Below are 25,440 nucleotides of genomic sequence, written 5' to 3'. Positions count from 1 at the left end.
GGGAGGAAGGTACACCAAAGGCCTTTCTTGGCAGATGGTGCCACCAAGTTTTCTCGATCTCATGGCTACAGTTGAAAGGGAAAGCCCTCTAACCATGCTCAAGCTGGCCCCATTTTCACTGACCATGGATTCCAACTCCTACAGGGACTGTGTTCACACCTAGTTAGCCCTAGCCAGGGGTGGGGAACCTGCGACCTCGAGGCCACATGTGGCCCTCTAGGTCCTCAAGTGTGGGCTTTTGACTGAAGCCAGTTGGATTCACCCCTGCCTTCCATTTGTTAGCTCTGTGAAATTCCATCCCATCCTTTTTCCCTTCCACCCCCTCCACCACCTCCACCCCAGTCTAATTATATGGTCAGATATCTGCCTTTTCTATATCTCCTCTCTGTATGTCATAGCTGGGGGGAGGAGAGAGGTTTTCTTCACCCCCACAAAAAAAAATGTTGCAAAGCACTCCATCTGCCCTTTTTAAAGCTCTTCCAGGGAACTTCTGACAATGGCCCTTTGCATAGTCCTGGAGTCTCTTCCAGCTCCCACACCTGTCTCTCTTTGGCATCACAAGATCCAGAAAAACACAGGGGAAAATAGGTCCCCAAAGTGAGCAGGAAGCCTGTTCAACAAAGGTTACTAGAGAACAGAAACAGCTAACAAGAAATTAATTTGGAAAATAGTGGAAGATAGGAGCTAGAGAGGTATTGTATGCTCCAAAAGGGGAGGTGGGTTTAGACCAATGAATTCTATCTATCCTCGGCAAAATTATAGAGAAGGTTGTGAAAACGATGGTTTGTGAGCACTTAGAAAAGGAAGTGATCACTACAGGTTTGGCAGTTTTACTAAGAACAAGTGAAACTAGAGCAATCTCTTTCTTTTTCAATGGCAGTGTGATATAGTGGATAGTGAGATGGCCTTAGAGCCAGAAAGATCTGGGTTTAAGTGTGACCTTTGACATTACTGCCTCTATGGCTGTGGAGAAGTCACCTAACCTCTCAATACTCTAGATCAGTGAGGTCAAACTCAAATGGGAATGGGAGCCACTAGCCTGCTGTACCTAAGGATCCCTGTGGATGTATATTGGCATTGAAAGTCATGTTTTGATGTATTTTTATTCATGTGAAGTATGTAATATGGATATATATGGAAATGTATTTATATATGTAAATATATATAAATATATGTAAAATATTTCTCTGGTTCTGGCTATATGTAGGAGTGTTGTGGGTCATGGGTTTGACACCTCCACTCTAGGTCACTCTCAAAGATGGTCAATTGCCAAGAAAGTGCCTACCTGCATTGACCTTCTGGGTGACAGGGAGGATTCACAACCAGGTCCTTCTGGGTCTAAGGTCAGCTCACCACACAATGCTGAATGATTGCAGATCTACTAAATCCACATACTCTGGAAAAGCAAATTTGCAAGTAAGCCAAAAGTGTCATACCTTTGTTAATATGCTTGATTCTTAAACTGGTACCAGCCTGGTACAGGCTCTCATTACCTAACACTTGGATCACCGTGATAGTTACTGGTTGGCCTCCCTGCCTCCAGTCTCTCCCCACTCTAGTCCTTCCTATACTCAGCTGTCAAAGTGATCTTCCTAAATCACAGGTCTGACCTGTCACTTCCCTACTCTATAAACTCCACTGGCTCCCTATCACCTCCAGGATCAAATACAAAATCTAGATTTCAAAGGCATTCATTTCGCGTGTCCCCTCTCAGTCCTCTCATGCCTTATACTGCTCCCCACATACCATGCAATCTCCTGACACTGGCCTTCTTGTCATACCCTGCACAAGATACCATTTCCCACCTCCATGCCTTTACCTGGCTGTCCTCCATGCCTGGAATGCTCTTCTTCCTCATCTCCACTGCCTAATTTCTCTGGTTTTCTTCACCCCTCAGCTGAAGTCTCACCTTCTGCATGAATCCCTTCCCAATCCCCCTTAAGTGATTATCTCCCATTTACCCTCTATATATCACGTTTGGACATAGCTGTTTACATGTTGTCTCCTCCATTAGATTGTGAGCTTCTCGAGGGCAGGACTGTCTTTGGTCTTTTTTTTTTATCCCTAGTAGTTAGCACAGGGCCTGGAACACGTTGTTTGGTCATTTTCAGTCCTGTCTGATTCTTTGTGACCCCATTTGGAGTTTTCTTAGCAAGGATACTCAAGTGCTTTGACATTTCCTTCTCTAGCTTATTTTACAGATGAGGAAACTGAGGCAAACAGGGGTGAGGGACTTGCCCAGAGTCACACAACTAGTAAGTTTCTGAGGTCAGATTTGAATTCAGAGAGATGAGGTATCCCGACTCCAGGCCTGGTGTTCTGTGCACTGCAGCGCCACCTAGCTGGCACATAGTAGGTGTTTAATAAATGTTTGGTGACTGACAGACCTAACCTACCAGTTTGGCAAATAAGGGTTATTTGGACAGGACCTGTGATTTTATCGATATGGAGAACAAGGAAATTCCCTTTACCAATGTGGGTCAGCTTCTTTTTTGCAACTTGTAGTCTTAGGGAGTTGCCTTGAGAACTGAGAGGTTAAGTGACTTGCATGCAGCCAGGATGGGTCAAAGGTGATATTTGGACCCATGTATTCCTGATTCTGATTTCAACTCTCTATCCACTATACCAAATTGACTCCCTTTGGCCTCAATAACTTATATTAATAAGTCATGGTGCAGTTTTAATTTCATATACTGTTTTTTTCTAATTTTATTCTTTCTCTTAGTTTTATATTAAATTTTATATTATATTTTATATTAAATTGCTCTAAGAAGCTGATCATCTGACAGACTACCAATCCATATCAGTAATAAACAAGTCATTTTCAACTCCATTGAAATTCAATCAATTTCATTTTGGTATTGTTATTTGGTACTCTCCATATTGAGCACCTTTGTATTCTTTTCTGGAAGAAAGTATTCATGACAGACAGTCATGAGACTTCTTTATAGTCTACAAGTATTTGGTCTCTCTCAGTCCTTGGCTCCTGATCTATATTTTCCAAAATATTTTTCACTAAACAGAAGAGGATAGCAGATGGATTAGAAATCAAAATCCAACAATATGCTACTTAGAAGAAACATACCTGAAACTGAAAGACTTATACAAAGTTTGAAGAAGTGGCTGGAACAAAATTTGTTATGCTTCCCCTGAAGCAAGAGTAGCAATCATGATCTCAGACAAAGCAGCAGCAAAACTAGACCTAAAAAGATAAACAGGGAAACTACATTTTGCTGAAATGTACCCTACACAATGAATTAATATTAATACTAAACAAAAAATACCAAATAGAATGGCATCTAAATTCTTAAAGAAAAAGTTAAATAAGTAGGAAAAGGGAGAAAAAGACAGTATAATTATAATGGTGGGGGATATCATAGTAGCTCTCTCAGATCTAGATAAATCTAAACAAAAAAAAATTGAAGAACCTGAATAGAGTTTTTAAAAGGTTAGATATAGATCCCTGGAGACTAGTGAATGGGAATAGAAAGATGTATACCTATTTCTCAGTTGTGCATGACCCCTTCACAAAATGGACCATGTATTAGAGCACACAAAAAAATGCAGTATAGGAGAAATATGAAATGTTTCTTCTATATACTACAAGACAATAAATATATTTAATAAAAAGCTGCTAAAGAAATTATTAGAAATTAACTGAAGACTATATAACTTAATCTTAAAGAATTAGTGGGTCAAAGAAAAATGTAACAATGTAAATTATGGGTAGGCCACGTCATGCTACTAACATCCTGATACAGACTATGGGCTCAGAATACAGATTGAGACATAATATTTTGGAATTTAGCAAAGAGAGGAATTTGTTTTGCTTGACTATATATGTTCCTAACTGGGGCTTTTATTTTTCTTGCTTTCTCAATACAGGGCATGGGGGAGGTGGGAAGGACATAAAATATATCATTATTTGCAAATAATTTTCATTAAAATTTAAAAAATAAATGGGACTACAAAATAATATACATATATTTTAAGTACCACATGGAAAATTTATAGCATACTAGGGCACAGGGACATTATAAATAAATGCAAAAAGAAGAAATAATATGCTCATCCATTACAAACCATACTGCAACAAAAAAAGTAATCAGTTCAGCAATCACATATAGAAGGCACAGACCCACAAGGAGACTTAATAATGAAATTCTAAATAATGAATGGACCTTTGGGCATTCAGACTAAAGTTAGTGCCTGGAATACCTTATAGGTCCGTTAAATGCATGTTCAAGGGAATTCTGTATAATAATAATGATGATGATAATGATAGTTAACATTTATATAGTGTTTACTATGTGCTGGGCACGAAGCAACAATTACTATCTTATCTGAGCCTCACAACAACACTGGGAGGTAGGTGTTATTATTATTCCCATTTTACAAATAAGGAAACTGAGGCAAACAAAGGTTAAGTGACTTGCCTAGGGTCACACAACTAGTAAGTTTCTGAGGTGGGATTTGAACCTAGGTCTTCTTATCTCCAGACCCAACACTCAATTCACTGCCTCACCTAGTTGTCTTTCAGTCTTTTATGTTTCCTTAGGGATTCCAAGGACAAAGGGGCCCGATGGGGAGCCTGGAACAGCAGACTGCATTTCAGTGAGTGATTGCTGAAGTAATCCCATCACAACAGGTTTCCCTGTACCCCAGCTGTGGAGATCAACCAGCTGTTACTATGGAAAGAAAAAGAAAAGCACAGTATAGAGGTCTTGGTAGCTTGTCCAAAAGGAAGAGGAAAGGACTTTGTACCATAAACAGAGGAACCCTCTAGCCTTTCCCTGGGATCACTCATCTCCCACCCAAGTGAAATCTCCTCTCCTGCCTTATCTTGAGTGACCAATATAGTCACCATCTCAGTGCTCGGAAGCTTTTGTCAATTTGGCAACCTCTCCTTTTTGGGCCCCATCATCCTTCCTTAACTCTACCTTGATTCCATGTCACTTCTTATATAGTTTGATTATAACTGAAGTAGTAAATATAACAACAATAATATTATATAACTCATCATATAAATAATATTATTATCGTAATTATTATAGCTAGCATTAATAGAGCTCCTACTATGTGTTAACACTGTGTTAAGCACTTCATAAATATTATTTCATACGATCATCACTACAACCCTGGGAGGTAGGTACTACCTACCATTTTACAGTTGAGGAAACCAAGACAAATAGAAGTGAAGTGACTTCTCCAGGGTCACAGAGGTAGGAAGTGTCTGAAGCTATAATTGAATTTGAGTCTTCCTGACTCTAGGCCCAGAGCTCTAGCCACTGTGCCACCTAACTGCCTCCAAACTTGACTGGGTGGAAAAGAGAAGAACAGTAAATAATCATGACTTTCTGAGTAACATTTTTTGCCACGAGTCACCTAAGAAAGTATCATATAACCTATCTGTATTCCTTGTTCACCCCACCACCTGCGCTTCATACCTCTGTACCAAGAATCAAAGCCTTGAAGCAATCCAAATGCATGAAAATCAAGACTTACAAAGATTGCTGATCACTCTAGCAGGGAAGCGGAAAGAATGCGATTGCTCAATGATGGGGAATGGCAAAAAAAAATAGAGGCAATGGATTCTAATGGAACATGAGTATGTTGTCAGAAATGGCAAATGTGAAATGAGAAGCATGGTAATGTTTAGACCAGCTGATGCAGAATCAGATTAGCAGAACCAGAAAAAAATACATACCCAACAATGACAACAATGGAAGAGGAAAGGCAACAAGGGGAAATGGAAAGATGTGTGAAGACAGCGTTTGGCCCCAGTGAAGAACTGAGAAAGTCTACCTCCTTCCTTTCATTTGAGACGTGTATTGGTGTGGCATGGAGTATACAGCTTTAGTCAGTTGATTCTTTTGGCTGAATTGCTTCTGTTCTGGTGCTTTTTCACCCTCTCTGTAGCAATGAATGGCTTGCTAGAAGAGAGATGAGGGAAACCTTTGAGTATATCAAAAAGACAACAGTAAAACAGATTTGGGTGGGGAGGGAAAGTCAAGACAGCAGACGATTAGCAAGCACGCATTATATTCTAGGCATTGTGCACATAGGTCAGGCTGAGGAAGAAGGAAGAAGTACCAAAAATGTTTTTTAATACTCTTTTTTTTATATCTTAGGAATTCCCCACTGACTGTGACTCAGAACTCATTAGTCTAGCCAGAGTAGTACAAGAATACCCATTGGCCCTGTTTCAACATGGATTTCACACCTTCAGTCCACCACCTATCTCTGAAAGAGAGTAGGGTTATGATAAACCATCAGTGTCCAGAGGTCATAACTGGGCACTTGCATTGATCAGACTTCTTCATTCCTATAATTCTTTGTACCTCAGACATGCTCCAGCCCTCCATAATCAGCCAAGTAGAATTCTACTCAACCCAGACTTTGACCACTGCATAGGACCAGGAACTCATCATCTACCTTGGCACCCTTCCCCTTCTATCCTGTCCTCACTGAGACTCCCTACCTGGAGGGAGTTAATGTCTCCACATTGGGCAGAATCCCAGAGCTATACTACTTAAGCATTGGAGCTGAGTACCTGAAACACGCCTCAATGAAAGCCATACACGTATCCCTTCCACATTACAGGAGTTAGGGATGTGGTGCCCCATGATCTGGAAAATGCATGTAAAATATTTTGGCTCTCCCTTCATACCAGAGAAGTTGTCCAAATTATTATGGTATTAAAAGATAAAATAGGTTGATATTACATAATACTATGCATATATTTTATGCATTTCTGAGTTTCTAAGCTTTTTCTGGGTCATCTGCTGGCCTTCATGTGTCATCTGAGGCTTCCACAAAATTCCCCCCAAATTCCCATTTAATTTCTTATGACGACCCACAATATATTGAAACCACAATGGGGAAAGCTGTGATGTGGAAGGGATAACTGTAGCTCCAGGACTCCTAATCTATACTTCCTACAAGGATACCCCACCCTACTCTCTTTCAGGGTCTGATCATAAAATCAGAAACATCACTACTACTACAATGGACTTGGAAACTTACTGTTCACTGAGATTCCAAGTTCTGGAATTACCTGGGCTGAGCATCCCTTCCCTGCTCGGGTTCATCCCCATCGCTATCAACCCCAACCTTGGTGCTACCTCAGTCTTTCCTGCACTTTTACTAGACCCTCTGTAACCCCGCATGTATTTTGAACAAACTATGCTTCATATCACACAGGTGATCGATCACGCCTACTACCCCCGCTCCAGACTTGAGAGTACTGTTCTCCCTTCCACATCGCCACTTTCCTCATCACAGTTTCCATATATCGCAGGTTGGCATAAGAAAATAAATGGGAATTTGTGGGGAGTTTTGCAGAAGCCACAGATGACATGCAAAGGACAGCAGACAACCCAGAAGAAGTTCACAAACTCAGAAACATATAAAATATATGTATAGTAGTCATGTATAATATCAAGAAAAGAGAGAAGGAAATTTGTGAAGCTGGAATATTTCTTCTCTGGTACAAAGAGAGGACCAAACATTTTTATGTGGATTTTCCAGGTCACAGGGTGCCACACCTCTAACCCCCACAATGTGGAAGGGATAACTGTATGATTTTTTGTATTTAATTTTCTATGTAAGCATCATTTTCCTGCAATATCCTTAAGCTCCTAGGTAGACTTTGGATTTTGCCTTTATGTCCTGAAACAGCCTGGCACCTGGCACACAATCTGGCTCTGTTACATGCATGTTTAAGGGAATTCTGTCTCTCAGTTTCTTTTTACCTTTCCTCAGGGTGGAGCCCATTGTGGACTCTGGAGTGGCAGGCTTCATTGTAGATATGAGTGATGCCCTGGGCTCCAGCTGTGGGGATGAACCAGCTGTTACTATAGGACAGGTGAAAGCATGTAACATAGATCTTGGGAGCTTCTCCCAAATAGAAGGGGGAAAGGACTTGACAGGCTTCTTCTAGCTACCTTGGATCATAAGCAACAGAACCCATAAATACAGTGGCCCACCCACCTTTCCCTGAGATCACTCATCTTACACCCAAGCCAACTCGACTACTTACATTAGCATGAATGGCCAGTATAAATTCACCCTCTCAGAGTAGGAGCTCAGTAGCCATTTCCCAGCTTGGCAATCCCTCCTTTTTGCTCCCATACTCCTCTCTTACCTCTCTTTTGCTTCTAGTTTACTTTTTTATACAGTCTGATTATAACTGGACCAGGAAACATGACTGCACGAAAGGAAAAGAGAAATGCGACAATGAATAATGATGACCTGCTGAGCAACAATGGGTACATTTCGAGGAGCAGCCAGGTGGCTCAGTGAGTAAGAGCACCGGCTCCAGTGTCGGGATGACCTGGGGATCAAATATGGGCTCAGATACTCAGCACCACATCCAGAAATAACTGGCCATGTAACCTTGAACAAGTTACTTAACCCCGATTGCTTTAAAAAAAAAAAACAATGGGTACATTTCAGCATAAGTCACCAGGGAATTGTCAACTGACAGGTGTACCATCACCACCCACCCCACCCAAGTTATTCTTTCCCCACCCGCCCTACCTTAAAACAATCACTATGAATGAAAATCCTGATTTACAAAGATGATTCATCTTAGACCCTCTTTCCTTCACTCTCCCCCCACCAAAAGATGCTTTTAGAAAGTGAACACTCCATATGTATGTGAGGCATCAAGCAAATGGACAGGGGATGAAATATGGTAATGGTCAATGTTGGAGGGTTTCAAGTTGACAGGTAGATTGATTCACTGTTGGTGGGAGTCTTTAATTGGTTCAACCATTTTGGAAATCAATTTGAAATTAATTTTAAAATGTGACTAACATGTCCATGATTCTTGACCCCCAGATTCTACCACTAGGCATTAATTCTAAGCCATCAAAGACACATAGAATGGTCCCAGAAGAACCAAATATTCATAGTAGAAATTTTTTGAAGCTAGCAAAGAACTGTAATCAAAGCAGCCCATTGAGAGGAGAAAGGCTAAAAAATTGTGGCATGAGACTGTAATGGAACATGAATGTGTTGTCAAAAATGATCAGTGTGAAGAGCTCAGAAAACATGGAAATCTTTAGACTAACCAATGCAGAATCAAGTTAGCAGGATCAGAAAAACAATATAGTCCATGACTACGACAATGGAGAAAGAACAACAAAAAGAAACTGAAAGGTATGTAATGCTAATGATCTCATTTAACCCCAGTGAATAATTGACAAAGTTTACCTCCTTCCTTTCACTTTAGAAGTGGGAGACTCATGGTGCAGGATATAGTATAGACTTTTTGACTCATTTTATGTCTTGGTTCCTTTGGTTGAACTGCTTTTTCTTTCATCTCTTCCTTCCCCTCTACCCCATGGACATGGCTGGCTGGTTAGGAGGGAAATGTGAGGGATACTTTTGAAGATGAAGGTGATGTCAAAAGAAGAGATATCAATAAAACAGATTTTCTTTGAAAAGACAAATCAAAATGCAATTCAAAAGGATATACTAGGTTCCAGGTACTTTGTATATTGATGTTAGTAGAAGGAAGGAGCCCCAAAATATGATCTTGTGGATGGGAGGCATTTAGCAAATTGGCAAAGGTGACAAAAGATAGCAATAGTTGGGGCAATTAGGTGCACAGTGAATAGAGCACTGGCCCTGTAGTCAGGAGGACCTTAGTTCAAAGACAGCCTCTGACACTTAACACAACTTGTGTGACCTTGGGCAAGTCACTTAACCCCAATTGCCCTGCCTTCCTTCCCCCCAAAAAAGACAAAAAAAGATAGCAATAGTCAACGTTGGGGGACTTTGAATAATCAGCTGGACTGAATGACTCTCTGTAAAATTGTAGTGTAACCATTCTGGAAATAATTTGGAATTATTTGAAAGAAGTGACCATAACTCTTTTTTTTTTGCTTTTTGGAGGGCAATTGGGGTTAAGCTACTTGCCCAAGGTCACATGGCTAGTTTTTGTGTTGTGTCTGAGGCCGGATTTGAACTCAGATGCTCCTGACTCCATGGCCGGTGCTCTATTCACTGTGCCACCTAGCTGCCCCATGACCATAACTCTTGACCTCTAGGTTATATACCTAGATATAAACTCTAAGTCAGTCAAAGACACAAAGAAAAGTTTCAGGTGTATTCATAGTAGTCCTTTTTGTTGCTAGCAAGGAAATGGGAACAAGCTTTTGCCCATGGATGTTGTTACTGTTCAGCTGATCAGTCATGTCTGACTCTTCATGACCCCATTTAGGGTTTTCTTGGCAGAGATACTGGATGGTTTGTCATTTCCCTCTCCATCTCATTTTACAGATGAGGAAACTGAGACAAACAGGGTGAAGTGACTTGCCCAAGGTTGCATAGCTACTAAGGGTCTGAGGTTTTGAACTCAGGTCCTCCCAACTCTAGGGCTGGTACTCTATCTGCTGCAGCGCCACCTAGCTGCCCTTGCCCATTGATGGAGAATGGCAAAAAAAAAAATGTGGCACAGGATTGTAAAAGAATATGCTATTGTTGTCAGAAATGACAAATGTAAAGAGTTCAGAAAAGCATGGAAATATTTTGACTAGATGATGAAAATTAAGTCAGCAAGACCAGAAAAACAACAATGAAAAAATAAAGAGTGACAAAAGGAAATTGAAAGATATGTAAGGATAATTGTCCTTACATTTGGTCCCAGTGAAGAGCTGACAAAGTCTACTTCCTTTCCTTAATGGAAGCAGTAGGAGGATGTTCATTTGGAATGTGATGCACATCTTCGATCTTAGCTGACACCTTGGTTCCTTTGGCTGAATTGCTTTTTCTTTTGACTTTTCTCTTTTTCTCTCATCCATAGCAATGGATGACTTGCTGGACATGAAGGTAATGCAAAGAGAGAAGATATCAGTAAGATTATTTTCTTTGAAAAGTCAAGTCAAAATTCAATTAATAAACACGTTCTATGTTCCAGGCACTATTTATACAGAAGTTAGGTTGGGGAAGGGAGGAATACAAAAAAAGTTTATTAATTCTCTTTTTTTCCATTTTAGAGATTTCCCATTGACTCTATACCTACCTACTTTATCACATACTCCATTACTGTAGCCGTAGCAATCCAAGAAAACCTATTGGCCCTGTCTGAGCATGGATTCCACACATTAAGACCACCACTTGTCTCCAGAAAGAAGTTGGGGTGGTGGGACATTGCTACATCATCAGTGCCCTGAAGTCACAATTGGACATTTCATTGATCAGACTTCTAAATTCTTGTAATTCTTTACCTCAAACATACTCCAGATCTCTTTTATGAGTTACTCCTACCCTCCTCTAGCTTTCCCCTGGTAACACTCATCTCCTACCTAAGTCAACTCCCCTTTTCACCCTAACTTGGGCGAGTAAGTTTAGATTCACCCTCTCAGAGGTAGAGCACAGGAGGCTGGTAGCCCCCTCGTGATCACTCTTTTTGGCCCCCTTCATCCTTCCTTACCTCTTCATTTCCTCTGAGTCAGTTACAATATATTTTGATTGTATCTGGACCAGGCAATATGCCTGCATTACTGGAAAAAAAGAAAAGGAACAGTAACAATTATTTTCTGCTCAGTTACCTCATTCTTCCCTGCCATTACAATGTGCCCTCTGCAATCCCTGTTATACAGTAAACAACCTGCTTTTCATTTTACACGTGGTCATTTACATGGTCACCCTCACCATCTCACCCCAAAATCATTTTTAATATGCTTTGCATGTATATATGTATTATTTCCCAGCAATTGCCTGTAGATTCTTAGATGCACGAAATCCTTTGGTTTTTCTCTTTGGGTCCTGAAACCTAACCTAACACCTGGCACATAGTCTGGGTCTGACAAATGCTTGTTCAAGGGAATTCTGACTCTCAGTCTCCAAGGACAATGGAGCCCAATGAGGGACATGGTATGGGGGAGTGAGCTGCACTAGGGAAATGAGCAATACCTTAGTGAAGTAATCCAGTTGTAGTGGGTGGTCCTGCTGTGGGGAGAAATTTGCTGTTATTACAGAAGGACAAGGGAATGCCCACAACAAACTTCTTATTATCTTGTACCAATTAAAAGGGAAATGAGCCTGACAAATTTCTTCTAGTCATCTTGTATCATAATCAAGGAAACCTATAGCTACAGTGACCCCACCCACCTCTAGCTATCCCTGGGATCACTCTTCTCCCTTCCAAGCCAATTCTGCTTCTTACCTTAGCTTTGGTGGTCCAGTTTACATTCATTCTCTCAGAACTGGAGCTCAAGGAACCTTTGATGCTTGGTAACCAATCTTTTTGAACCCCTTGATTTTTTTCTTACCTTTTCTTTTCTTCCAAGTTACTTCCTATACATTTTGATTATATCTGGACCAGGTAACATGACTAGGTGAGTGGATAAGAAAAGAGAAGTAATAAGTAACTAAGTATAGTTCAACCAAATCACAATTGGCCATGTTTGCTGATGGGTTCCAATCCTTTAGTCCACCTTGGAATCAAGGTCTTGCCCCTAGAGCCTGTTGTAAAAGGATGCCACTTTTATATCCCCTAGCACCATCAGAACTGGCACATCACCACCATGAATACTCTCACATTGACATAGTCCTTCTCACATCTCCATCATTATCACTTCTGTAGCCCCACAATCCTCAGTGGTATATGGCCACTACCATCACTATCATCTCCAAGACCATCATTGTTACATCACCACTTTCAGATAATAACCATCACTTTCTTTCTTGGATACTTTTTGTTCTGAACTCAAACACAAAAATAACATTTCTGGACAAATATCAGAACATAAAATAGGAAATTTATGTAACCAGGAATTTCCATTTCATCTTCTTTACTTTATTTTTAAAATTATAAAATTGATTCTGGACATTGCTCTCAAAACCATCCTACTGTTTGTGTCCCCTAATGAATTTGATTCTGTTTTCGTCTATTTTTTTAAAAATGTATCAATGGACCTCTTTTTTTAAATATTATTATTATGACACAACCATACAATCAATTATTCATCTTTTTTACTTCACTTTGCATCAGTTCATATCACTCATGACTTTCTAAAATTACTTTTCATAATTTCTTGTGACCCAATAATATTCCAATATCTTCAAATAAAATGAACTTTTGTGTTTTGGAATGTTGTATTCCATGATCCCTTCTGTTTTTTAGTAAAAGCTTCCAGGTTTTGTGTCATCCTGATTATAATGTAACACACAAAATTGGTTCTTAAATCAAATAATTCTTAAATACCCCTTTTTGACTTGTTTTCCAAGGCAATTGTTGTTATGTATATTATTACATTTGTTGTACTTGAATAAATTTGTTGGTACTTAAACTCTTTTTTTTTTTAAGCAATCGGGGTTAAGTAACTTGCTCAAGGTTACACAGCCAGTTATTTCTGGGTGTGGTGCTAAGTATTTGAGCCCGGATTCGATCCCAGGTCATCCCGACTCTGGGGCCCATGCTCTTACTCACTGAGCCACCTGGCGGCCCCTAAACTCTTTCTTTCTGGATGCTTGTGGTATTTTTTCTTTGACTTTGAGAACTTTGAAATGGCTATGAGATTCTTGGGACTTTTATCTGTGGATTCTTTTAAGGAAGTGATTGGTGATTGGGTCTTTTCTATCTATAATTTGCCCTCTGCTTCTAATAGATTTGGGGTAATTTCTTACACTATATAGTCCAAGTCTTTTAAAATTATGTTTTTCAGAAAATCTAATGATTCTTAAATATTCCTTTTTCATGTTATTGCATTTTTCAACTTAGCCCTAAATCCCTATCTTGTATTCTATTAAGCCAAACATAAAAAATCAACACACTGACCATGTCTGGAATTGGATTCCACAGTTAATTCAACATATCTCTCCTGAGAAATGGAAAGCATGTCTCACCATCAGACTCTGTGATTGTAACTGGATGATACTGAAATTGGTCATTATTGTGTTCTTTCACATTACCATAGCCATCTCTACTACCATCAATTCCACATCACTAACACTGCTTTCACATTACTGCTATCTTGTCACATTAGAACCATCACCACCACCACATCCTTACCACCTTCACTTTCAAAAAGTCATGAACAACATTGTCAAAATCCCATAAGCATTATTGTCATGTTCCCAACTCCATAGCTTTTACATTCTTACAATCCACATTGTCATGTGATCACCATAAGAACTTGAACCTTTACTGTCTGATCTCTGCCATCATCATTTTCCCAATCTCAACAATCATTGTCACATGCCCACTAATAATACTTTCACATGCCCACTATCAAAGTCATGTAAAAACTATAAACACTGTTATGTAATCACCATTAGAGATGATATCTCCATCATCAGAAACTTCACCTTGCCAACACACTATCACATCTATAACTAACACCATCAATGAAAAGTTTTAGCCCATTCCTAGCCAACCCAACACATTCATCAATGTTGTTCCAAAGTAAACACAAGGACAATGACTTTCTTTGACTCTCTCCCTTCCCTTACATAACTGAGTCCTCAATGTGCTCTTCAGATGTGATAGAAATGCCATGCTTAATTAACCTCTTGAATCTTTGCACTCCGAATCTCTTTCACAATTTAGAGATAACATCTTCATTTTACAGAAATTGCTTAGGGGAAGATGGCAGAGTAGGTCAGAAAATGTCAAAGTCTCAAGATTTTCCTCTACAAAAGAGATAAAATGGCAGCTCTGTGCAAACATAGAGTGGTGAAGCAAGAATAGGGACAGAACAGGGGTTCTCTTGGGACAGAGAAACCTGAAGAAAAATCCCAGGATAAGATTTCCTCCTTGTTCAGAGTAAACACCTCCAGGTTAGGATCCCCTTTGACAACTAACAGCAAGTTGCTTAAACAACAAATGGCAAGCCGTGGGGTTAGCTGGTTTAAGGGGGTGCTTCTGCCCCAAAAACAGGAAATCTTACTCCAGGGACAGTACAGGGAGATGGGTATCTTAGCCAGGGAAGATCTAGGGAAGTTTTGTTGACAATGAACACCAGAGCCAGCTGTGCTGCGAAGAGCATGGGAGTGAGAAGGAATCAGCACATGCCTGGTAAGTGTAGAAGCAGTGGGGCAGGACATCATTGACTGCAGGCACTTAAGGGAGGCTGGAGGTCATGGTTTGAGTTCAAGGTCAGAGAGGAGAACTGAAGAGGATCATACTCCCAGGAATAGAGGTGATTACAAAAACTAAATTATTACCCCAAAAATGCACAAGCAAAGGAGAAAGAATCCAACCATAGAGAAATACTATGGGAACAGAGAAGACCAGTGTTCATATTCAGAGGAGGATACTTAAGCAAAGAAATACTCTTCCATGCCAAAGAGTAATGTCAAATGACCTGCCCATAAAGAATTTACTGAAGAATTTTAAAAAGTCTTTAAAAATAAAATGTGAGAGATTGAGGAAAAATTTAAAAGAATAATACAAGAAAAACAAGAAGATTATGACAAAAAAGTCAAACAATTAGAAAAGGAGATCCAGAATCTTGAGGAGGAAAATGGTTCCTGGAAAATCATAATGGGGGAGGGGGGGACTTGCTTGAGCTCCCACTCCAATCACCTCCAATACCTGTAAAAAATTACTCTAGACAAATTTTAGAGCTACAGAACCCACAAAGTGACAGAGAGAAACAAATCTCCTGCTGAAAGCAGCCTGGCAGGCAGACAGGAAGGGTCTATCACACTGGACTGGGAGCCAAGCACAGTCCTGCATGAGCTATATGGGTACAGACTCGGGGAAGCCCCAACTAGCAACACAGACCAGCCTGAGAAGACTTCAGAAGAGTGAATCACCAACAGCTGTGGAAGTTTCCAGACTTCTCAACCCATAAACACCAAAGACAAAGTAAAACGTCAGTGGGGAACCCTGTTGATCCTGGGTAAGAGAAGAGCGAGGTCCGGCCCTGCTCCCGGGGACAGAGGTGTGCAGCAGCATGGTAGCTGCAACTGCTGCCATGTGGCTGCCTCCAGAGCTCCTGGCCTGAGATCACAGGGGGACCAAGGGGCCATTAAAAGGGTAATTGTTCTTGCTTTGACCTGCTTGGATCTAGGTTGCAGTTGTGGGTAGTGGTCCTAGGGTGAGAAATGCCAGTGTGCCAGAGTTTGTGGTGTCTGTAGAGAGGGCACCCTCCTCATAGCTCTGACAACAACTGCGCAAACCCCAGCAATTTGGGACACAGATATCTCCACTCTGGAAGCAGAGTTCGACCTTGGCAAAGACTTCAATAGTCAAGTATTGGCTGGCAATATGAGCAAATATAGAAAGCACAATCAGACCATAGAATCTATTTTTGGGGACAAAGAGGATCAAAACATGAAACCAGAAGAAGACAACAAAGTCAAAACTCCTGCATCAAAAGTCTCCAAGAAAAAAAGGAACTGGTCGCAGGCCATGGAGGCACTCAAGAAGGATTTTGAAAGCCAAGTAAGAGAAGTAGAGGAAAAATTGGGAAGAGAAATGTGAATGATGCAAGAAAATCATGAAAAGCAAGTCAACAGCCTGACTGAAGAAAATAACACCTTAAAAAATAGACGAACTCAAATGGCAAAAGAGGCCCAAAAAGCCAATGAGGAGAATGCCTTAAAAAGCAGAATTGGCCAGATGGAAAAGGGATTTCAAAAACTCACTGAAGAGAATAATTCCTTCAAAATTAGATTGGAGCAAATGGAAGCTAATGACTTTAAGAGAAATCAAGGTACTATAAAACAGATCCAAACAAATGAAAAAATAGAAGGCAATGTGAAATATCTCATTGGAAAAACCACTGACCTGGAAAATAGATACAGGAGAGATAATTTAAAAATTATTGGACTACCTGAAAGCCATGATCAAAAAAAGAGCCTAGAAATCATCCTTCAAGAAGTTCTCAAGGAAAATTGCCCCGATATTCTAGAACCACAGGATAAAATAGAATTTGAAAGAAATCACTGATATTACAAAAAGAAAACTCCTAGGAATATTATAGTCAAATTCCAGAGCCCCCAGGTCAAGGAGAAAATACTGCAAGCAGTCAGGAAGAAACAATTTGACTATTGCGGAAACACACTCAGGATAACACAAAATCTAGCAGCTTCTACATTAAGGGTTTAAAGGGTTTGTAATATGATATTCTGGAGATCAAAGGAGGTAGGATTAAAACCAAGAATCATCTACCCAGCAAAACTGCATATACTTCAGGGGCAAATAGGGATATTCAATGAAATAGAGAACTTTCAAGCATTCTTGATGAAAAGACCAGAGATGAACAGAAAAATTGATTTTCAAATACAAGAAGCAAGAGAAGCATGAGGAGGTAAACAGGAAAAAGAAATCTTAAGGAACTTATTAAAGTTGAACTATTTGCATTCCTACATGGAAAAATGATAATTGTAACTCATGAGACTTTTCTCAGTATGAGGATAGTTGAAGGGAATATATGTGTGTATAGAAGAGTTTATGTGTATATGTGTGTGTGCATGTATACATAACAGAGGGCACAAGTTGAGTTGAATATGAAGGGATGATATCTAAAAAATAAAATTAAGAGGTGAGATACGAATGTATTGGGAGAAGGAGAAAGGGAGAGATTGAATAGGGTAAATTATCTCACATAAAAGAGGCAAGAGAAAACTGTTACAATGGAGAGAAAGAGAAGGAAGGTGAAAGGGAATGAGTCAACCTTATTCTCATTGGATTTGGCTTAAGGAGGGAATAACATACAGACTCAAATGGGGATTTTACCCTACAGGAAAGTAGAGGGTAAGGGGATAAGAGGGAGGATGATAGAAGGGAGGGATGATTAGGGGAGAGGGTAGTTAGAAGCACTTTTGAAAAGGAAAACTCACAGGAATATTATAGCTAAATTCTGAAACCCCCAGATCAAGGACAAAATATTATGAGAAAAAAAAAGCGATTTACATATGATGGTACCACAGTTAGAATCACACAAGACCTAGCATTGGCAACACTAAAAGTTTGCAGGTCTTGGAACATTATATATCGAAGATCAAAAGAACTGGGTCTCCAGCCAAAAATATCATACCCAGCAAAGCTAAGCATAATTCTGAACAAAAAAATGAATATTTGATCAACTGTCAGAGTTTCAGGACTCTGTTGAAAAAAAAAACCCTGAACTCAATAGAAGATTTGACATGCAAAAGACAAGAGAAATATAAGGTACATACTAATGACCAATTACAAGGGACTAAATAAGGCTGGAATGTTAACTTTTATGTATGGAAAATGTAAAACCTATGTCTAAAATTGTTGTCGGTAATTAGGTAGCTTATATGAAAGACTGGGATCTACCTGAGTATGATATGACTTCAAAAAGTAAAAGCATTCAATAACAACTAAAAGAGTAATTATTTTATACAAATGAGGTGCGAGAGGAAGAACCAATACAGAGGAATTAGATGGAGGAAGTTAGTTCTGGAAATCTACTTTCATAGAGAAGGAGTTTAAGAGGGAAAAGCACATATACATCTAGAAGAGTATAAAAGTCTTCTAAATTTAGAAAGAAATAAAACTTTAAGGGGATAGGGAGGGGGTAGAAGATAAAGGAGGAATCTTTATAGGGGAGGGTGAGGGAATAGGTTAAAAGGAGTGTACAAAAGGGTGTTTAGAATTAGGGGAATGGGAGAATAAGGGAGGGATTGCTGGAGTGGGGGTAGGTTAAGGAATAGGAGGGCAAGGTAGAAGTAGAGGAGTTATGAGAGAGAGAGAAAAGAGATATGCACAAACATAAAAACAGAATTAGAGGGGCAGCTAGGTGGCACAGTGAATACAGCACCGGCCCTGGAGTCAGGAGAACCTGAGTTGAAATCTGGCCTCAGAAACTTGACACACTTACTAGCTGTGTGACCTGGGGCAAGTCACTTACCTCCAATTGCCTTGCCAAACAACAACAACAACAAAACAAGACCAAGATTAGTAGTAGAACCTCTTTGGAAAAAAGTATATGTTCATACATGTATATATGTATGTGTATATATGTATACTTGTATGTATATATCAATACTTATATATAAATATATCCATGCTCAATTGTAGCCTTGAGGTGGCTTGTAGGGGGGAGGAAGAGGGAAAAAAGAACAAAATAAAAAATTTACATCAGAAAACAAAAGAAAACCTACAAGGAAGCAAAGATGGACAGCTTTCAACATAATGTACAACATTTAATATGTAGCCTTTCTTGAAATGGTAAGTTATTGCTATATGTTCTGAATCCTCTCCTATGTTCTGCTGTGCACATAACATTTTTCTTCTTTTTTATTTAAGTTTTTAATGTTTCTTTTTCTTATTATGTATTTAAGTTTTAATATTTGTCTGAATTTTAAAAAACATTTTTCTTTGCTTTTTTTTTGGAGAGGGGAAGGTAGGGCAATTGGAGTTAAGTGACTTGCCCAAGGTCACATAGCTAGTTTTTTTTTGTTAAGTGTCTAAGGCCATATTTGAACTCAGGTCCTCCTGACTCCAGGACTGGTGCTCTATTCACTGTGCCACCGAGCCACCCCTTGTCTGAAATTTTTTAAAAAGAAAAAAATAAGGAAGTTGTTTAGCATTTGATCTAGATTCTCACACAATGACTTTGACTGAGTCAAGGAAGAGTTAGTAAGTCATATTAGTGAGTTAATAAAAAAGCATTCTCACCTAGATTAATGTACCAGAATCCAAATGAGAGTGCTTTCAACTGTATCTTGAAACAGGAAAAACAAATACATACAATGGCCACATATGAAAATGTATGTCTTTGTACTTCATGTCTATCTCCTCTTTGTTGAGGGTGGAGCATGAGGGAAGCGGTAAGAAGCTTTGTTATAGGTACTCTAGAGACATGGTTGTGCATTGCATTGATCAGAGTTCTCAAATATTACAAAGCTAACAGGGGGACCAAGCTCACAAACATTTACTTTCACTTTTCACCATGATGGCCCAAACCCAAAAAATGAACTTGCTTTATGTGAGGATGCAGAAATACTCTGGGTTTTGATCGAACTATTATATATTTACTATCTATGTGGAATTGCAGAATTATTTTCTTAATAATTTCCTTAATTTCTTTATTAAGTAATTATTTTCATTATTAACTGTTTTCTTAACTTCTAATGATTGATTTTTACATCAGGATGAATTTAAACTAGAGAAGAAAAAAGAAGAAAAGGATGCTGAGTGAATTCTTTTTTAAAGATCTGGTAAACTTTTTATTGTTAACTGTTACTGCAACAACATGAGAGTGATATAATTTGATATTATTATGAGTTTTGAATTCACATAGAATTGTTCAGATTATATTGACAATAATCCACCATTCAAGGGAAATGCCAGAAGCTGCTCAAAGGAAGTGTGATCCAAGAAATGCTACTAGGGGATGCTCATGCCTAGGAAAGTTGAGGGGATGACTTTGCATAGGTAAAGGTAGGATCCTATTGACTCATTTTCCCCATTGCATTTTTTTTTTCCTTTTTGAACAAGAATATTTAGCACTGACTTGGGAGATTTTCATTTTGGGTATAACACTTTTAGAACTTAGCTTTGGGGTTCATTTCAGGAGGTCATAAGTGAATTCCTTCTATCTCTACTTTGTCTTATATTTCTAGTTTTTGTATATGATTTCTTGAAGTATAAAATCATGGCTTCTTTTTAATCAATGGTTTTCAGGGAGTTTAAATAATTCTTAAATTATCTTCCTTTGATCTGTTTTCCAGATAAGTTGTTTTTGATGTCTGATATCTTATATTTTTCTATGTTTTTAATCTTTTGATTTTGTTCTTGTATTAATTGCTCTCTCATGAAGTCATGGATTTCTGTTTGGTGAGTCCCATTTTTGGGTTTATCATCTATATTACTTGCTTCCAATCACTTCTTTGAGAGTTTTAGTTCATTTTTTCCTGAGTATTTGCATAGTCTTTTTGGAAAATCTATTTCCCCACTTTGGTTCTTGTCTTGGAGTTATTTCAAAGCTACTCCTTTTAGAGAATCTCTAGATCAATAAGTTTTGGAGGGTCAGTGATTTCCTTAGAGCTGTGCCAGGAGAAGGCTCCACCCCCTCTGCACTCTTGAATGAGGTGGTTGGCCATGTTTGGTCTCCCTGGAGGTCACCTTAGATCATGTGATGATATACAACTCCAAAGCACACATTTCTTGGATCACTGTAATTGTAAAAACCTGTTCCAATAATTAGTTCATTTTAATACCCAGGGTCTTATTTTATCTGAGCCTTCCTTTCAAGGTACCCACTCCAACCTTGCACAGTGACCATTACAGTCCTATGATAACATCAGTAAGCTATGCAGAATAAACATTAGTTTGTTAAAAACAGCTGGAGCATAACTAACTATACAACACATATATGATACTAATAAAAATTAAATACATTTTTAAGAAAAATAATAACATGGGATCATGCAGCAATTAGTACATATGTGAACTGAGACACGTAATTTCATCAAGGCTGACACTGCACAGATAAATGCTAGCAATAAACTTCTTTTGTCCCCTTCCTGTCTGCTGCCTGATCTCCAGCCTGCAGATGTAAGAGGAGAGAAGGAAAGAGAGGGAGATGTCTTCTTTTGAGTCCTTCTTGTCTCCTGCTTCACCTCCAGGCTCCAGATGGAAGAGGAGAGAAGGAAGGAGGACATACAGATGCCTTCTGTTGTGGCCTTCCTGTCTCCTTCCTCACCTCCAGCCTCCAGATGGAAGAGGAGAGAAGGAAGGAGGAGAGACAAAATTTTCTGTTGTTCCGTTCCTGTCTCCTGCCTCACCTCCAGCATCCAGATGGAAGAGGAGAGAAAGAAGGAGGAGAGGCGGATGTCTTTGGTTGTACCCTTTCTGTCTCCTGCCTCATCTTCAGCCTCCATATGGAAGAGGAGAGAAGCAAGGAGAGGCAGATGTCTTCTGGTGGGCCCTTCCTGTCTCCTGCTTCACCTCCAGCCTGCAGATGGAAGAGGAGAGAAAGGAGGAGAGGCGAATTCTTCTGTTGTTCCCTTTCTGTCTCCTGGTTCACCTCCAGCCTGCAGATGGAAGGGGAGAGAAGGAGAAGCGGATGTCTTCTGTTGTGCCCTTTCTTTCTCCTGCCTCATCTCCAGCCTCCAGATGGAAGAGGAGAGAAGGAAGGAGAGGCAGATGCCTTCTCTTCTGCCCTTCCTGTCTCCTGCCTCATCTTCAAGTTCCAGAAGGGACAGGAGAGAAAGGTAGGGGTAAGGTGGGAGTGCCTTCCAGTGTGCTTAACAAGTCCCCTGCCTAATTTTCACGTGGCACCTGACTGAACTTCATGAGTTTCCTGCCTGGACTCTAGCCTACAATAGAATTGGGAACAGAAGAATCAAGTGCATTTCATTGGACTCCATCTTTCTTGGCCGTGATTTCCACCCTCTTCAGGGAAGAGGAGAGGGAAGAGAAAAGGTGGGTGCATTCCGTCCTGCCCCGTGCTTCTCCATCATGATTACCGTGAGTTTCAGACCAAGTCTCCAGGATCTGGATCAAAGAGAAGTGGTGACGTTCCATTGTGCCATGCTTGTCTCTTGCTGATCTCCAGGCCCCTAAGGCAAGAGGATAGAACAAAAGAGAAGGGGCAGGTGCCTTCCTTGGGTCTCCTGCCTGAGCTTCATGAGTTTTCGGCCTGGTTTCCCACGTCTGGCCAGAGTGGGAAGAGGTGTGCGTGCCTCCCATAGTGCCCTGTGCATTTCGTTCCTGATATTCGCAAATCTCCTGCCTAGTCTCTAGCCTCTGCATCAATGCGGAGTGGTGGATGCTTTCCATTCTGCCCTGTCTGTCTTCTGCCTGATCTCCAGCCTCCAAAGTGAAGAGGAGAGAAGGAAGGAGGAGAGAAGAATGAGTTCTGTTATCCTCATCCTGTCTCCTGCCTCATCTCCAGCCTCCAGATGGAAGAGGAGAGAAGGAAGGAGGAGAGGCAGGGGCCTTGTCTTGTGACCTTCGTGTCTCCTGCCTCATCTCCAGCCTACAGAAGGAAGTGGAGAGAAAGGGAAGGGAGAGGTGTGAGTGGCTTCCAGAGTGCCCCAGGGGTCTTCTACCTGATTTTCATGTGGCTCCTTACTGAACTTCATGAGTTTCCTGCCTGGATTTTAGCGTACAGCAGAAATGGGAACAGAAGAATCAAATGCCTTCCATTGGACTCTATCTTCCTTTGCCGTGATTTCCATCCTATGCTGGGAAGAGAAGAGGGAAGAGAAAAGGTGGTGCATTCCGTCCTGCCCCGTGCTTCTCCATCCTCATGACTATGTGTTTCTGAGCAAGTCTCTAGGATCTGGATTAAAGAGAAGTGGTGACTGTCCATTGTGCCCTGCCTGTCTTCTGCCTGATCTCCAGCCTCCAAAGGGAAGAGGAGAGAAGGAAACAAGAGAGGCAGTAACATGATGCTCCGTGGAACTCCTCCCTGGCTTTTCTTCAGATTCCAGTGAGAGTGGGAGGAGGAGAGGTGACCACCTTCCATTATTCCCATTCCTCTCCTTTTTGATCTCCATGAGATTTCTACTTGGATTTCAGCCTCCACAAGGAAGAGGAGAGGAAAGGACATAAGGAGAAGTGAGTGCCTTCACATGTATCCTGCCTGATCTCTATGACTCTCCCTTCTGGTTTCAAGCTTCTGTATCTAGGAGGAGAGACAGGCACCTTGCAATGTGCCTCCAAGAGTTTCCTGTCAGATCTTACCTAACTGGATAAAAGACGAAGGAGAGAAGGGAAGAGAACATAAAGGCACTGTATTTCATCCCCTTGCCTCTCCTGCCTGCTCTCCATAAGTCTTCTGCCTCATCTCTAGCCTTTAGTGGAAGTGAGAGGAAGGGAGAAGGATGTCTTTTACCATGCCCTGTCTATCTCCTGCCTGTCGTCAATGAGTGTGCGACATGAGTTCCATCTTCTGTCTGACCTCCAGACTGTGCATGGAAGAGTGATCTGTGCCATTCACAGCGCCCATCGTGTCTCATGCCTCACCTCCAGCCTCCAGATGGAAGAGGAGACAAGGAAGGAGGAGAGGAGGATGTGTTCTGTTATCCCCGTCTTGTCTCCTTCCTTAACTCCAGCATCCAGATGGAAGAGGAGAGAAGGAAGGAAGAGAGGAAGATGTCTTCTCTTGTCCCCTTCCTGTCTCCTGCCTCATCTCCAGCCTCCAGATGGAAGAGGAGAGAAGGAAAAAGGAGAGCCCAGTGCCTTCCCTTGTGCCTTTCCTGTCTCCTGCCTCATCTCCAGCCTACAGAAAGAAGTGGAGAGGAAAGGAAGGGAGAGGTGTGAGTGCCTTCCAGAGTGCTCCAGGAGTCTCCTACCTGATTTTCATGTGGTTCCTTACCGAACTTCATGAGTTTCCTGCCTGGACTCTAGCGTGCAGCAGAAATGGGAACAGAAGAATCAAGTGCCTTCCATTGGACTCCATCTGCCTTTGCTGTGATTTCCATCCTCTGCAGGGGAGAGGAGAGGGAAAAGGTGGGTGCATTCCATCCTGCCCCGTGCTTCTCCATCCTGATTACCATGTGTTTCTGAGCAAGTCTCCAGGATCTGGATCAAAGAGAAGTGGTGACTTTCCATTGTGACATGACTGTCTCTTGCCTGATCTCCAGCCCCCAAAAGGAAGAGGAGAGACGGAAAGAACAGGGGCAGGTGCCTTCCTTGGGTCTCCTGCTTGAGCTTCATGAGTTTCCCGCCTGGTTTCCCACCTCTGATCAGAGTGGGAAGAGGTGTGCGTGCCTCCCATAGTGCTCCGTGCATTTCCTTGGTGGGCTCCACAAGTCTCCTGCCTAGTCTCTAGCCTCTGCATCAATGAGGAGTGGTGGATGCTTTGCATTGTGCACTGTCTGTCTTCTACCTGATCTCCAGCCTCCAAAGGGAAGAGGAGAGAAGGAAACAAGAGAGGCAGTAACCTGATGCTCCGTGGAACTCCTCCCTGGCTTTTCTTCAGATTCCAGTGAGAGTGGGAGGAGGAGAGGTGACCACCTTCCATTATTCCCATTCCTCTCCTTTTTGATCTCCATGTGATTTCTACTTGGATTTCAGCCTCCACAAGGAAGAGGAGAGGAAAGGACATAAGGAGAAGTGAGTGCCTTCACATGTATCCTGCCTGATCTCTATGACTCTCCCTTCTGGTTTCAAGCTTCTGTATCTGGGAGGAGAGACAGTCACCTTCCAATATGCCCCCAAGAGTTTCCTGTCAGATCTTACCTAACTGGATAAAAGATGAAGGAGAGAAGGGAAGAGAACATAAAGTCACTGTATTTCATCCCCCTGCCTCTCCTGCCTGCTCTCCATAAGTCTTCTGCCTCATCTCTAGCCTTTAGTGGAAGTGAGAGGAAGTGAGAAGGATGTCTTTCACCAAACCCTGTCTATCTCCTGCCTGGAGTCAATAAGTGTGCGACATGCGCTCCATCTTCTGTCTAACCTCCAGACTGTGCATGGAAGAGTGATCTGTGCCATTCACAGTGCCCATCCTGTCTCCTGCCTCACCTCCAGCCTCCAGATGGAAGAGGAGAGAA

General features: G+C 41.0%; 1 long non-coding RNA gene across 2 annotated transcripts; it reads right to left on the bottom strand.

The window, feature by feature from the left end:
• Positions 1 to 1,283: 1,283 nt before the first annotated feature.
• Positions 1,284 to 25,434, bottom strand: LOC138170993 (uncharacterized). Of its 2 annotated transcripts, XR_011170786.1 has the most exons (9): positions 11,926 to 25,434; positions 11,444 to 11,513; positions 10,646 to 10,827; positions 9,220 to 9,363; positions 7,755 to 8,209; positions 5,806 to 5,933; positions 4,526 to 4,688; positions 3,086 to 3,202; positions 1,284 to 1,396 (listed from the first exon to the last, which is right to left on the bottom strand). It is a non-coding gene; the product is annotated as an uncharacterized lncRNA (long non-coding RNA). The 2 variants fall into 2 exon arrangements; XR_011170787.1 differs by lacking the exon at positions 4,526 to 4,688.
• Positions 25,435 to 25,440: the final 6 nt, after the last annotated feature.

Source organism: Petaurus breviceps, unplaced genomic scaffold (genome assembly GCF_028583685.1).
Source record: "Petaurus breviceps papuanus isolate PSGF00001 unplaced genomic scaffold, PetGlider_PUasm1.0 400, whole genome shotgun sequence".
NCBI lineage: Eukaryota > Metazoa > Chordata > Mammalia > Diprotodontia > Petauridae > Petaurus > Petaurus breviceps.
Note: the sequence above shows the minus strand (reverse complement) of the source record. Positions and strands in the feature narration are given on the sequence as shown.